This window comes from Bombina bombina, chromosome 3, assembly GCF_027579735.1.
Source record: "Bombina bombina isolate aBomBom1 chromosome 3, aBomBom1.pri, whole genome shotgun sequence".
In the NCBI taxonomy this organism is placed as follows: domain Eukaryota; kingdom Metazoa; phylum Chordata; class Amphibia; order Anura; family Bombinatoridae; genus Bombina; species Bombina bombina.
In genome coordinates, this window is record NC_069501.1 from 1,242,124,422 (window position 1) to 1,242,137,296 (window position 12,875).

A 12,875-nucleotide genomic window follows, 5' to 3' on the forward strand; every position below is an offset into this window, starting at 1 on the left:
TGAATAAATAACAGTGGGTGAACACCATAACAATACTGATAGAATTATAAATTAAGCTATGTACAGTACTTAATATGCATCAATAAACAGAAACTGTAATCAAAATCTTAAAGTCCTAATTATTAGATTGCAACCAGAATGAATTGTACAGAAAAAAGAGAGGGTGTATGTCTACCCTATATGTATAGTCTTATGTGTCAGAATAAATCTAGATGGCACTATAGAGCAACTGTGTCCACAAAATGTGTGTGTCTAGAGCATGCGAACAGCTGACTGATTAGTATATAGAAAGGGTATACCAAGGGGGCAAGATGGTGAAAAAAGTAATGACAGTTGAGGGAATAGCCAGTAACTGGCTACTATTCCCAATAGTTTATTAGATAATACCTGGAGTTGAGTCCCTTTGGTACTCTGGTGTCAAGTTTGAACATCCAGAACACCTCTCTCTTTGCCAGTAATTGATTTAAATTACCAGCTATGCTAGGCAAAACAACTCTTTCAATAATGCACCATCTGAATGTGCTGAGGTTATTACCATGTTTACCATTAAAATGCTGTACCAGAGGTATAGTTGCTTTACCTAGGTTGAAAGATGAAAGGTGTTCTCTAACTCTAGAATTCATATCCCTAGAGGTAAGACCTACATACTGTAGTTGACACTGTATGCAGGAAATTAGGTATATAATGTTGCTGGCGGTGCAGTTGAAGCATGTCTTGATGTCAAAGGATTAGCCAGTAACGTAAGAAACAAACGCCTAGATTTAGAGTTTTGCAGCCAAAGGGGTGCGTTAGCTATGCGTGTTTCCCCCCCCCCCCGCACCTTTTAAATAACGCTGGTATTGAGAGTTCTCTGAAGGGCTGCGTTAGGCTCCAAAAAGGGAGCGTACAGGCATATTTACCGCCACTTCAACTCTCAATACCAGCGTTGCTTACGGTAGCGGCTAGCGGGAAAAACGTGCTCGTGCACGATATCCCCATAGGAAACAATGGGGCAGTTTGGGCTGAAAAAAAACCTAACACCTGCAAAAAAGCAGCGTTAAGCTCCCAACGCAGCCCCATTGTTTCCTATAGGGAAACACTTTCTAAGTCTGCACCTAACACCATAACATGAACCCCGAGTCTAAACACCCCTAACCTTACACTTATTAACCCATAATCTGCCGCCCGCGCTATTGCTGACCCCTGCATTTTATTATTAACCCCTAATCTGCCGCTCCGGACACCGCCGCAACCTACATTATAACTATGTACCCCTAATCTGCTGCCCACAACATCGCCGACACCTATATTATATTTATTACCCCTAATCTGCCCCCCCAACGTCGCCGCTACCTTACCTACACTTATTAACCCCTAATCTGCCGACCGGACCTCACCGCCACTATAATAAATGTATTAACCCCTAAACCGCCGCACTCCCGCCTCAAAAACCCTATAATAAATAGTATTAACCCCTAATCTGCCCTCCCTAACATCGGCGACACCTAACTTCAAGTATTAACCCCTAATCTGCCGACTGGACCTCGCCGCTACTCTAATAAATGTTATAACCCCTAAAGCTAAGTCTAACCCTAACACCCCCCTAAGTTAAATATAATTTTACCTGTAAAATATAAATCCTAACCTAAGTTACAATTAAACCTAACACTACACTATCAATAAATAAATTAAATCAATTAACTACAAGTACCTACAATTAAATAAACTAAACTAAATTACAAAAAAAACAAAACACTAAATTACAAAAAATAAAAAAGAATTTTAAGCTAATTACACCTACTCTAAGCCCCCTAATAAAATAACAAAGCCCCCCAAAATAAAAAAATTCCCTACCCTAATCTAAATTAAAATATTTAACAGCTCTATTACCTTACCAGCCCTTAAAAGGGCTTTTTGCGGGGCATGCCCCAAAGAAATCAGCTCTTTTGCCTGTAAAAAAACACAATACCACTGCCCAACATTACAACCCACCACCCACATACCTGATCGGAACAGCCAATAGAATGCAAGCTCAATCTGATTGGCTGATTGGATCAGCCAATCCGATTGAACTTGAATCTGATTGGCTGATTCAATCAGCCAATCATATTTTTCCTACCTTAATTCCGATTGGCTGATAGAATCCTATCAGCCAATCGGAATTCGAGGGACGCCATCTTGGATGACGTCACTTAAAGGAACCTTCATTCGTCGGTAGTCGGCGGTAGAAGAGGATGATCCGCGCCGGAGGTCTTGAAGATGGAGCTGATCCTCGTCGGATGGAAGAAGATAGAAGATGCCGCTTGGATGAAGATGTTTGCCGTTGCCGGTCCGGATGTCCTCTTCTGCCTGGATAGGATGAAGACTTCTGCCGCTCCGGATGTCTTCTTTTGGTCCATCGCTGCTCGGCTGAGTGAAGACGACTCAAGGTAGGGAGATCTTCAGGGGGTAGTGTTAGGTTTATTTAAGGGGGGTTTGGGTTAGAGTAGGGGTATGTGGGTGGTGGGTTGTAATGTTGGGGGGTGGTATTGTGTGTTTTTTACAGGCAAAAGAGCTGATTTCTTTGGGGCATGCCCCACAAAAAGCCCTTTTAAGGGCTGGTAAGGTAATAGAGCTGTTAACTATTTTAATTTAGATTAGGGTAGGGAATTTTTTTATTTTGGGGGGCTTTGTTATTTTATTAGGGGGCTTAGAGTAGGTGTAATTAGCTTAAAATTCTTGTAATCTTTTTTTAATTTTTGTAATTTAGTGTTTGTTTTTTTTTGTAATTTAGTTTAGTTTATTTAATTGTAGGTACTTGTAGTTAATTGATTTAATTTATTTATTGATAGTGTAGTGTTAGGTTTAATTGCAACTTTTACAGGTAATTTTGTATTTCTTTTAACTAGGTAGCTATTAAATAGTTAATAACTATTTAATAGATATTGTACCTAGTTAAAATAAATACAAAGTTGCCCGTAAAATAAATATAAATCCTAAAATAGCTACAATATAATTATTCGTTATATTGTAGCTATATTAGGGTTTATTTTACAGGTAAGTATTTAGCTTTAAATAGGAATACTTTAGTTAATAAGATTTAATTTATTTTCGTTAGATAAAAATTATATTTAACTTAGGGGGGTGTTAGGGTGAGGGTTAGACTTAGCTTTAGGGGTTAATACATTTATTATAGTGGCGGCGAAGTCCGGTCGGCAGATTAGGGGTTAGTAAGTGTAGGTAAGGTAGCGGCGACGTTGGGGCGGCAGATTAGGGGTTAATAAATATAATATAGGTGTCGGCGATGTTGTGGGCAGCAGATTAGGGGTACATAGGTATAATGTAGGTGGCGGCGGTGTGCGGTCGGCAGATTAGGGGTTACATTTTTTTATTAGAGTGGTGGCAATGTGGGGGGGCCGCGGTTTAGGGGTACATAGGTAGTTTATGGGTGTTAGTGTACTTTAGAGCACAGTAGTTAAGAGCTTCATAAATCGGCGTTAGCCCAGAAAGCTCTTAACTACTGACTTTTTTCTGCGGCTGGAGTCTTGTCGGTAGAGGCTCTACCGCTCACTTCAGCCAAGACTCTAAATACCGGCGTTAGGAAGATCCCATTGAAAAGATAGGATATGCAATTGGCATAAGGGGATCTGCGGTATGGAAAAGTCGCGGCTTGGAAGTGAGCGTTAGACCCTTTCCTGACTGACTCTAAATACCAGCAGGCGGTAAAAAGCAGCGTTAGGAGCCCTTAACGCTGCTTTTGACGGCTAATGCAGAACTCTAAATCTAGGCGTAAGTTTTCGTAACTTGGACGAAATCACAGGGTTTGCAACGTCTACTGCCACATTTATACATCCCGCAATGCCTCAACCATGAACTGTGGTTACTCTCAGTCTTTTTGAGTTCTGTAGGTGCCAAGATGCCCCCCAAGGTGGTACTTTTCCTATATGAACATCTTAAGCCCTGATCAACAATGTTCACTAATTTGTCGTCAGCAGCCAGGAGTGCAAAATGTTTCTTAACTATCCTGCAGACTTTGTCGTACTGTGCGCTGAATTGTGTTGCAAAATAGACTCCTTGTGATGTTTTAATTTTTGTGTTTGGTTTTTTTTTGTAATTTAGTTTAGTTTATTTAATTGTAGGTACTTGTAGTTAATTGATTTAATTTATTTATTGATAGTGTAGTGTTAGGTTTAATTGCAACTTAGGTTAGGATTTATTTTACAGGTAATTTTGTATTTCTTTTAACTAGGTAGCTATTAAATAGTTAATAACTATTTAATAGATATTGTACCTAGTTAAAATAAATACAAAGTTGCCCGTAAAATAAATATAAATCCTAAAATAGCTACAATATAATTATTCGTTATATTGTAGCTATATTAGGGTTTATTTTACAGGTGAGTATTTAGCTTTAAATAGGAATACTTTAGTTAATAAGATTTAATTTATTTTCGTTAGATAAAAATTATATTTAACTTAGGGGGGTGTAAGGGTGAGGGTTAGACTTAGCTTTAGGGGTTAATACATTTATTATAGTGGCGGCGAGGTCCGGTCGGCAGATTAGGGGTTAGTAAGTGTAGGTAAGGTAGCGGCGACGTTGGGGCGGCAGATTAGGGGTTAATAAATATAATATAGGTGTCGGCGATGTTGTGGGCAGCAGATTAGGGGTACATAGGTATAATGTAGGTGGCGGCGGTGTGCGGTCGGCAGATTAGGGGTTACATTTTTTTATTAGAGTGGTGGCAATGTGGGGGGGCCTCGGTTTAGGGGTACATAGGTAGTTTATGGGTGTTAGTGTACTTTAGAGCACAGTAGTTAAGAGCTTTATAAATCGGCGTTAGCCCAGAAAGCTCTTAACTACTGACTTTTTTCTGCGGCTGGAGTCTTGTCGGTAGAGGCTCTACCGCTCACTTCAACCAAGACTCTAAATACCGGCGTTAGGAAGATCCCATTGAAAAGATAGGATACGCAATTGGCATAAGGGGATCTGCGGTATGGAAAAGTCGTGGCTTGGAAGTGAGCGTTAGACCCTTTCCTTACTGACTCTAAATACCAGCGGGCGGTAAAAAGCAGCGTTAGAAGCCCTTAACGCTGCTTTTGACGGCTAATGCAGAACTCTAAATCTAGGCGTAAGTTTTCGTAACTTGGACGAAATCACAGGGTTTGCAACGTCTACTGCCACATTTATACATCCCGCAATGCCTCAACCACGAACTGTGGTTACTCTCAGTCTTTTTGAGTTCTGTAGGTGCCAAGATGCCCCCCAAGGTGGTACTTTTCCTATATGAACATCTTAAGCCCTGATCAACAATGTTCACTAATTTGTCGTCAGCAGCCAGGAGTGCAAAATGTTTCTTAACTATCCTGCAGACTTTGTCGTACTGTGCGCTGAATTGTGTTGCAAAATAGACTCCTTGTGATGTTTTAGAAGTGATGACTCCAGGTTTGTCTTGTAAAAGGGCCTTTCTATCAATGTGCTCAAGAGACCTCCTAGCTCTTAGAATATCGTGTGAAGGATAGCCTCTTTCTCTCAACCTCTCTGACAAAAGATTAGCTTCCCTTTCATAGGTAACCCTATCGGAGCAATTCCTCTTTAGCCTTGTGAATTGCCCTTTGGCAACTGCGAATCTCATTTGTTTTGGATGGCTACTGTTGCCATGCAACAGGGTATTCCCCGAAATTGGTTTGCGGTATACACTCATAGAGACACAGCTCCCTTGTATGTCTGTTAGGGTCAAATCCAAATAATTGATGTGGGTGCTATGCAACTCAAAGGTGAATTTTAAATTTAGATCATTAGAATTTAGAAAGTTGAGAAAAAGAGGCACATCAGATAAGTCACCCGACCACACTAAAAGGAGGTCGTCAATGTACCTCCTGTACAATTTGATGTCCTTTTTGAAGGGGTAACTATCCCCAAAGATGCGGCACAGCTGCCACCAACCCAGATACAGGTTGGCATAGGAGGGAGCAAACTTTGCTCCCATAGCTGTGCCGCATCTCTGGAGATAGAAATCCCCCTCAAACTTAAAGAAGTTATGAGTGAGAAGAAACTCAATCATCATAATCACATATGACTGGAACTCAGGAGAAAATGCACTATAACCTTGAAGGAAGAAAGAAATTACCTGCAGGCCCTTCGTGTGAGGTATAGACGAATAGAGGGCAACTGCGTCTATTGTAAGCCATGCAAATTCCTTTCTCCATTCAAAGCCATCCAGAATGTTAATCACATGTTTGGTGTCGCGAACGTACGATACTAAAGTGAGTACCATGGGCTGTAACATAGAGTCGACCCATTGCGAGAGGTGCTCCAAAAGGGAGTCAATACCACTCACAATGGGCCGACCCTGTACAAGGAGGCAGTGTGTGATATTTCTTTTGGGACACGTTTGAGCTCTGTCTAATTTTTAACATGGAGGACAATCTTTCTACTATTAATCAAGCTCATCCTAACAGAGACTTCTTTTCCCTTATGCCTGCCACGGCTAGGAGTAATGATAAGTCTGACTATGACCAGATTTTCTCGGACAGTAAAGGGGTCCTCTCCCTAAGCTCCCTTTTTGAATCAATGGAAACCTTGCTTTTGAAAGAATGCAAGGTGCAATGGGATGTATGGGCCTTCGACAAGTATATGCATGAAGGTATGATACCCAGAGGTCTAAGACTATACAAGTTTCCCTCCTTTGACGTGGATGCAACTGACAAAGATTTTGTGAAAGAGTGGAATGAGGTTCTGTCGGACTGTTCTTCCAGACTGATGATTATGCTGAGGAATTACAAATTGAAACAGTTGGACATTATCAAAAAAGACATTATAGACTTGCAAACAGAAATGGGCAAACGTCTTTCAGACCCCCAATTTGGGAAATTTGATTCCATTCTGAGGGGTATGGTAGCAAGGGGAAAGAGTTTAATAATGGAGAATAAACACTCCAAGTTTTTGAGGGATCGATCAGACTTCCAAAGTAACTCAGTATACATTTGGAATCGTAAACAAAGAGGGGAATATAGACGCAATCAATTCTCCGTAGGCACACGTAGGGGCAATAGAAGACGTAGAAGACATAGATCTAATTCTAGAAATGTTTCATTTTCTAGCAGTGACAATTACTGTTCCTCAGATGAGGGTCACAAATCCACTATGTCTACTACTGCACCTACAGCTCAGAATGTGCCTTCAACTCCTATAGGTATGCTCAAAAATAAAAACACTTATGTACCTGCTCTAGAAAATGAACCAGTAGTGAGACCGAAAGAGTTTCACTCACAGGCACAATCATTTCCCTCCACCAGCCAATATACAGTACCACATATGTTAACTATTCCCCCTAATTTGGCTTCTGCCAATGTCAACCCTGCCCCTAGCGATCTAGAACAGGTTTTTCCAGAGGCCCTAGACCAAACACACAGTGGGGGACAGACTCAAATGGGTCAAGGCAGATATCCACTCAGGGGAAACAAACCACAGACAAAATACAAATGACAAGTAATGTTATAAATCTCTCTTCTGTAACACTCACACCACAACAACATTCTGTCCTAACTTTAGGCTTAGGCTTTTCTCCTACGAGCAATTTCAACATATTTCAAAGTCTTATTGATGTGAACCGTCTAATTAGATGTTTGACTTTGAAAAAACATTTCAGCAGTATACATACTTTGCCAGAAAAGCCCGTGGGTCCTTCATCATTTGTCCCTAATAACATTCGAGATTTTGAAGAAATGTGCGATGTGGTTACTCTGCAGTCTCTAGCCAAAGAGTCCTCTATAGACACAGGCACTATTAATAGAGGTATTACACTGATAGAAAAATCTAATTTTTACCCCATCATGAGCAGGGGCCATATATTTGAAACTTACCAACACAGAATTGAGACTGACCTAATTAAACTTCACAAAGAGACCAATAAAGAAAAACAGAATCTTATACTCAAACAAAAAGAGGCACTTGCTCAACTCAGGGGTAACAACCAAATAGTGATATGACCCGCCGACAATTTCCAAGGACTCCCTGTTTCCACCATTTCCCAAATGTTCATAAAAGCATTGACAATATACAGGGTTGGCCCATTGTGAGTGGTATTGACTCCCTTTTGGAGCACCTCTCACAATGGGTCGACTCTATCTTACAGCCCATGGTACTCACTTTAGTATCGTACGTTCGCGACACCAAACATGTGATTAACATTCTGGATGGCTTTGAATGGAGAAAGGAATTTGCATGGCTTACAATAGACGCAGTTGTCCTCTATTCGTCTATACCTCACACGAAGGGCCTGCAGGCAATTTCTTTCTTCCTTCAAGGTTATAGTGAATTTTCTCCTGAGTTCCAGTCATATGTGATTATACAGGGAGTGCAGAATTATTAGACAAATGAGTATTTTGACCACATCATCCTCTTTATGCATGTTGTCTTACTCCAAGCTGTATAGGCTCGAAAGCCTACTACCAATTAAGCATATTAGGTGATGTGCATCTCTGTAATGAGAAGGGGTGTGGTCTAATGACATCAACACCCTATATCAGGTGTGCATAATTATTAGGCAACTTCCTTTCCTTTGGCAAAATGGGTCAAAAGAAGGACTTGACAGGCTCAGAAAAGTAAAAAATAGTGAGATATCTTGCAGAGGGATGCAGCACTCTTAAAATTGCAAAGCTTCTGAAGCGTGATCATCGAACAATCAAGTGTTTCATTCAAAATAGTCAACAGGGTCGCAAGAAGCGTGTGGAAAAACCAAGGCGCAAAATAACTGCCCATGAACTGAGAAAAGTCAAGCGTGCAGCTGCCAAGATGCCACTTGCCACCAGTTTGGCCATATTTCAGAGCTGCAACATCACTGGAGTGCCCAAAAGCATATGGTGTGCAATACTCAGAGACATGGCCAAGGTAAGAAAGGCTGAAAGATGACCACCACTGAACAAGACACACAAGCTGAAACATCAAGACTGGGCCAAGAAATATCTCAAGACTGATTTTTCTAAGGTTTTATGGACTGATGAAATGAGAGTGAGTCTTGATGGGCCAGATGGATGGGCCCGTGGCTGGATTGGTAAAGGGCAGAGAGCTCCAGTCCGACTCAGACGCCAGCAAGGTGGAGGTGGAGTACTGGTTTGGGCTGGTATCATCAAAGATGAGCTTGTGGGGCCTTTTCGGGTTGAGGATGGAGTCAAGCTCAACTCCCAGTCCTACTTCTTCAAGCAGTGGTACAGGAAGAAGTCTGCATCCTTCAAGAAAAACATGATTTTCATGCAGGACAATGCTCCATCACACGCGTCCAAGTACTCCACAGCGTGGCTGGCAAGAAAGGGTATAAAAGAAGAAAATCTAATGACATGGCCTCCTTGTTCACCTGATCTGAACCCCATTGAGAACCTGTGGTCCATCATCAAATGTGAGATTTACAAGGAGGGAAAACAGTACACCTCTCTGACTTGTCCAGCTGGAAAAAGAAGCACATTTCCTGGCTGGGTCGTATTAACATAGTCAAAATGAGATTTAAATGAAAGTTAGATACCAGGCCATATTGATCGAATTCTTTTAGTACTTCAGGTAATGAGTGGGTTGTGTCAGTTAGGGTGAGCAAGATGTCATCCACGTACATGGCCAGTTTGTAGGTTGTAGATTGAATTTGGAGGCCTTTAATTTGGGGGTTGTCTCGTATTTTACAAGCTAGAGGTTCTATGGTGATAGCAAATAGGATCGGTGAAAGTGGGCATCCCTGCCTTGTACCGTTAGATATTTTAAACGGCTCCGATAGTACTCCATTTACATGTACTCTGGCATTTGGTGATGAGTATAGAGATAGGATCATATTTTGGAATTTTGGGCCAATGTTCATTTTAGTTAGAGTGGAGAGCATAAAGGACCAGTTGACACGGTCAAATGCCTTCTCGGCATCTGTTGAGAGGAGGGACAGGGGGGGTATGGGTGTTGCGAGCGTAAGAGAGAAGTTGTAGCACTTTTAGTGTATTGTCTCTCGCTTCTCTATTTGAAATAAATCCGACTTGATCGGTAGAAATAAGTTGGGGTAGAAATTAGTTAAGCCTATTCGCAAGCAGTTTAGCTAGAATTTTTATATCCAAATTAAGCAGGGAAATTGGGCGAAAGTTTTCAGGTTTAGTAGGTGGTTTGCCAGGTTTCGGGAGCACGACTATATGTGCTTCCAGCATTGTACCAGGGAGGGAAGCCATCTCAGCTGTGGAGTTAAAGACAGCTAGAAGATGTGGGGCGAGGGTATGGGCAAAAGTTTTGTAATACTTAGATCCTAACCCGTCTGGGCCAGGGCTTTTCCCTGTAGGTAAGTCTTTGATAGTGTTTATAATTTCTGTAAGGGTAAAGGGTTCTGCCAAGGATGATTTTTCCTCCTCCGAGAGTGATGGAGTTTCTACTCTGGCAAGATATTGTTGGGCGTCGAAAATACCAGGAGTGCAGACTGGGGGCTCAGTGGTATCCAGAGTATTAGGGTGTAAATTATATAGGGTATTATAGTATTCCCTAAAGGCCTTAGCAATGTTTTTGGCGTCGTGTTGTATTCTGGCTTGTGTGTCAGCAATCTTGTGGATGAAGGAGTTAAGTTTACGGCGAGTAATGGCGCGGGCTAATGACTTCCCTGCTTTGTTGTTTTGGTCATAAAATACTCGTTTCATAAGGAGAGCTTTTCTTTGTTGCTCCTCTTGTAGGTGGTTTAAGAGGTTCTTTTTAGCTTGTTCTAAATCAGCTAAGAGGGATGTGTTTAGGGGGTCCTGCTTATGTGAGGATTCTACCTGTGAAAGTTGGGAAAGTAATGTGTTAAGCTTTTCCCTTTTCGACCTCCTTTGTTCGATCTTTAATTTAATGAGTTCCCCTCTAAGAACGCACTATGCGCCTCCCATATGGTAGCTAAAGACAGGTTGTCGGTTAAGTTCAGTTGAAAGTATTCTTGTAGTAATTTATTAATTTCATTTTGGGTAGCTGTATTATTTATTAGTGTGTCATCCAGCCTCCACACTAAGGAAGAGGCCGGCATATCAGGCCATTGTAGTGTACATGATACAGGGGTGTGGTCTGACCATGTGATTGGATGAATATTGCTGTCTGATACGAGTGTTAGGCCTATGGTATCGGTAAAAACATAGTCGATTCTTGAATATTTGTTGTGGGGATGGGAGAAAAAAGTGTAGTCTTTTGAGTTAGGATGGGTTATGCGCCAAGTATCATGGACCTTTAGGTCCCTCAGAAGGGATCCGATAATTTTGAGTGTTTTAAGAGTAGTGCTGGAGGAACCGTCCGAGGTATCTATGGACGGGTTTAGGGTTACATTAAAGCCCCCCCCCCCCATTATGAGAATGCCTTTCTGTATCTTTTGTTTTAATTTTTTAAAGAAAGGAGCTTGAAGTGTATTTGGAGAGTAAAGGTTAACTATGGTCACAGGGTTGTTGTATAACAGACCCCTGACCTCAACGTAACGGCCTTCTGGGTCCTTTACTGTCTGAGTGTGTTGGAACGAGGTCTTGGCGTGGAACAATATACCCACACAGATTTTCTTGCCTGTGTTTGATGCAAAAAACGATTGTGTGTAGTGTTTCTGAAACCACTTGGGTTCATGGCCCTTCTTAAAGTGTGTTTCCTGGAGAAGGATGATGTCTCCTCCTAGTTTTTGGAGGTCCCTTAGGACTATGGACCATTTCCCTGGGTTGTTTAACCCTTTCACATTTATAGTAATTAGCTCTATCCCTCTCGAGATGTTCCTATTTGTGTGTGTCTGCCTTTTTATTCTCTTCTCTTTTTTTTTGCTAAGAAAGGGGGGGGGAAGGGGTAGGCTCAGGGGTTGGAAGTGGTGGGGTGGAGGAGGGGTAACAAATGGTAAAGTTATAGCCTTTAAATTTACAACAGCAAAGTTTGAAGATTACTAGCAAAACAAGAATGTGCAATATCAATCGTGGTAAGTATTTACCAGTAACCAATGCAATAATTCAACAAAGAAAAGAAAGATAACACTAGGGGTAATATCCCTAGTCTATAACCTATGACTAGCGTGTTTGTTTGTGATGTGTGATGACTATGTGTCTTGGTGTATGATATATAAACGGTGGCAGCATTTACTCGTAAACATGTTTTTTGTTTTTGTTTTTTTTTTGTGTGTGTGTTGCTCAGGGAGGCGGATATGTAGTGAAAGGTTTGTGGGTAGGATGGTGTTGTGCACGTGTATGTTTGTGCGTGTGTAATGACATCACCTACTCTATTGTGGTGTTTATTTTATCTTCTGGGGTGTTAGGGTGGTGTGATTCTTATAAATTCTCTATGCAAGTGCAAACAATATTTTATAACAGATGTACGTTAATAACAGTTGAACATTTTGATAAACGAACAATAGACAAAAGATAATCATCCTGCATTCCATATTACCCATCTGAAGAGGAGGCAGATCATGATCATAAAAGTTCCCGGTGTAATTTGGTGAGATTGTCTGCTTAGTTTAAGGAGCAAAGTCTTGTTATAAGCAGTTCTATGTTGGGAGAAAGTTCACGATGGGTTCTCTTCTGCAGTTAGATGCTCTGTAGGGATGTTCTCTTGTAGGTGTGCAATTGATGGAGGGAGTTGAATGTTCAGGCCAAGATTGTTGTTGAAGGTTGCTAAGTCTGATATGGTACGGAAGATGGAGGTAGTATTGTCTTTAGTGGCAATGATGCAGGTGGGGAATCCCCAGCGATATGGAATTTTTTCTCTCTGAGCACTATTGTGATGAACTTTAGATCCCTGCATTTTTGCAGGTTAGTAGGGCAGAGGTCCGAGTAGATCTGTATGTCTATCCCAGCATGTGTGAGCGGTGTGTTAGCCCTGGATCCTTTCATGATCTCCTCTTTATCCCTGAACGAGAGTAGTTTCACAATCACGTCTCTCGGGGGGCCTTATTGGGGGGTCTGGGACGGAGTTC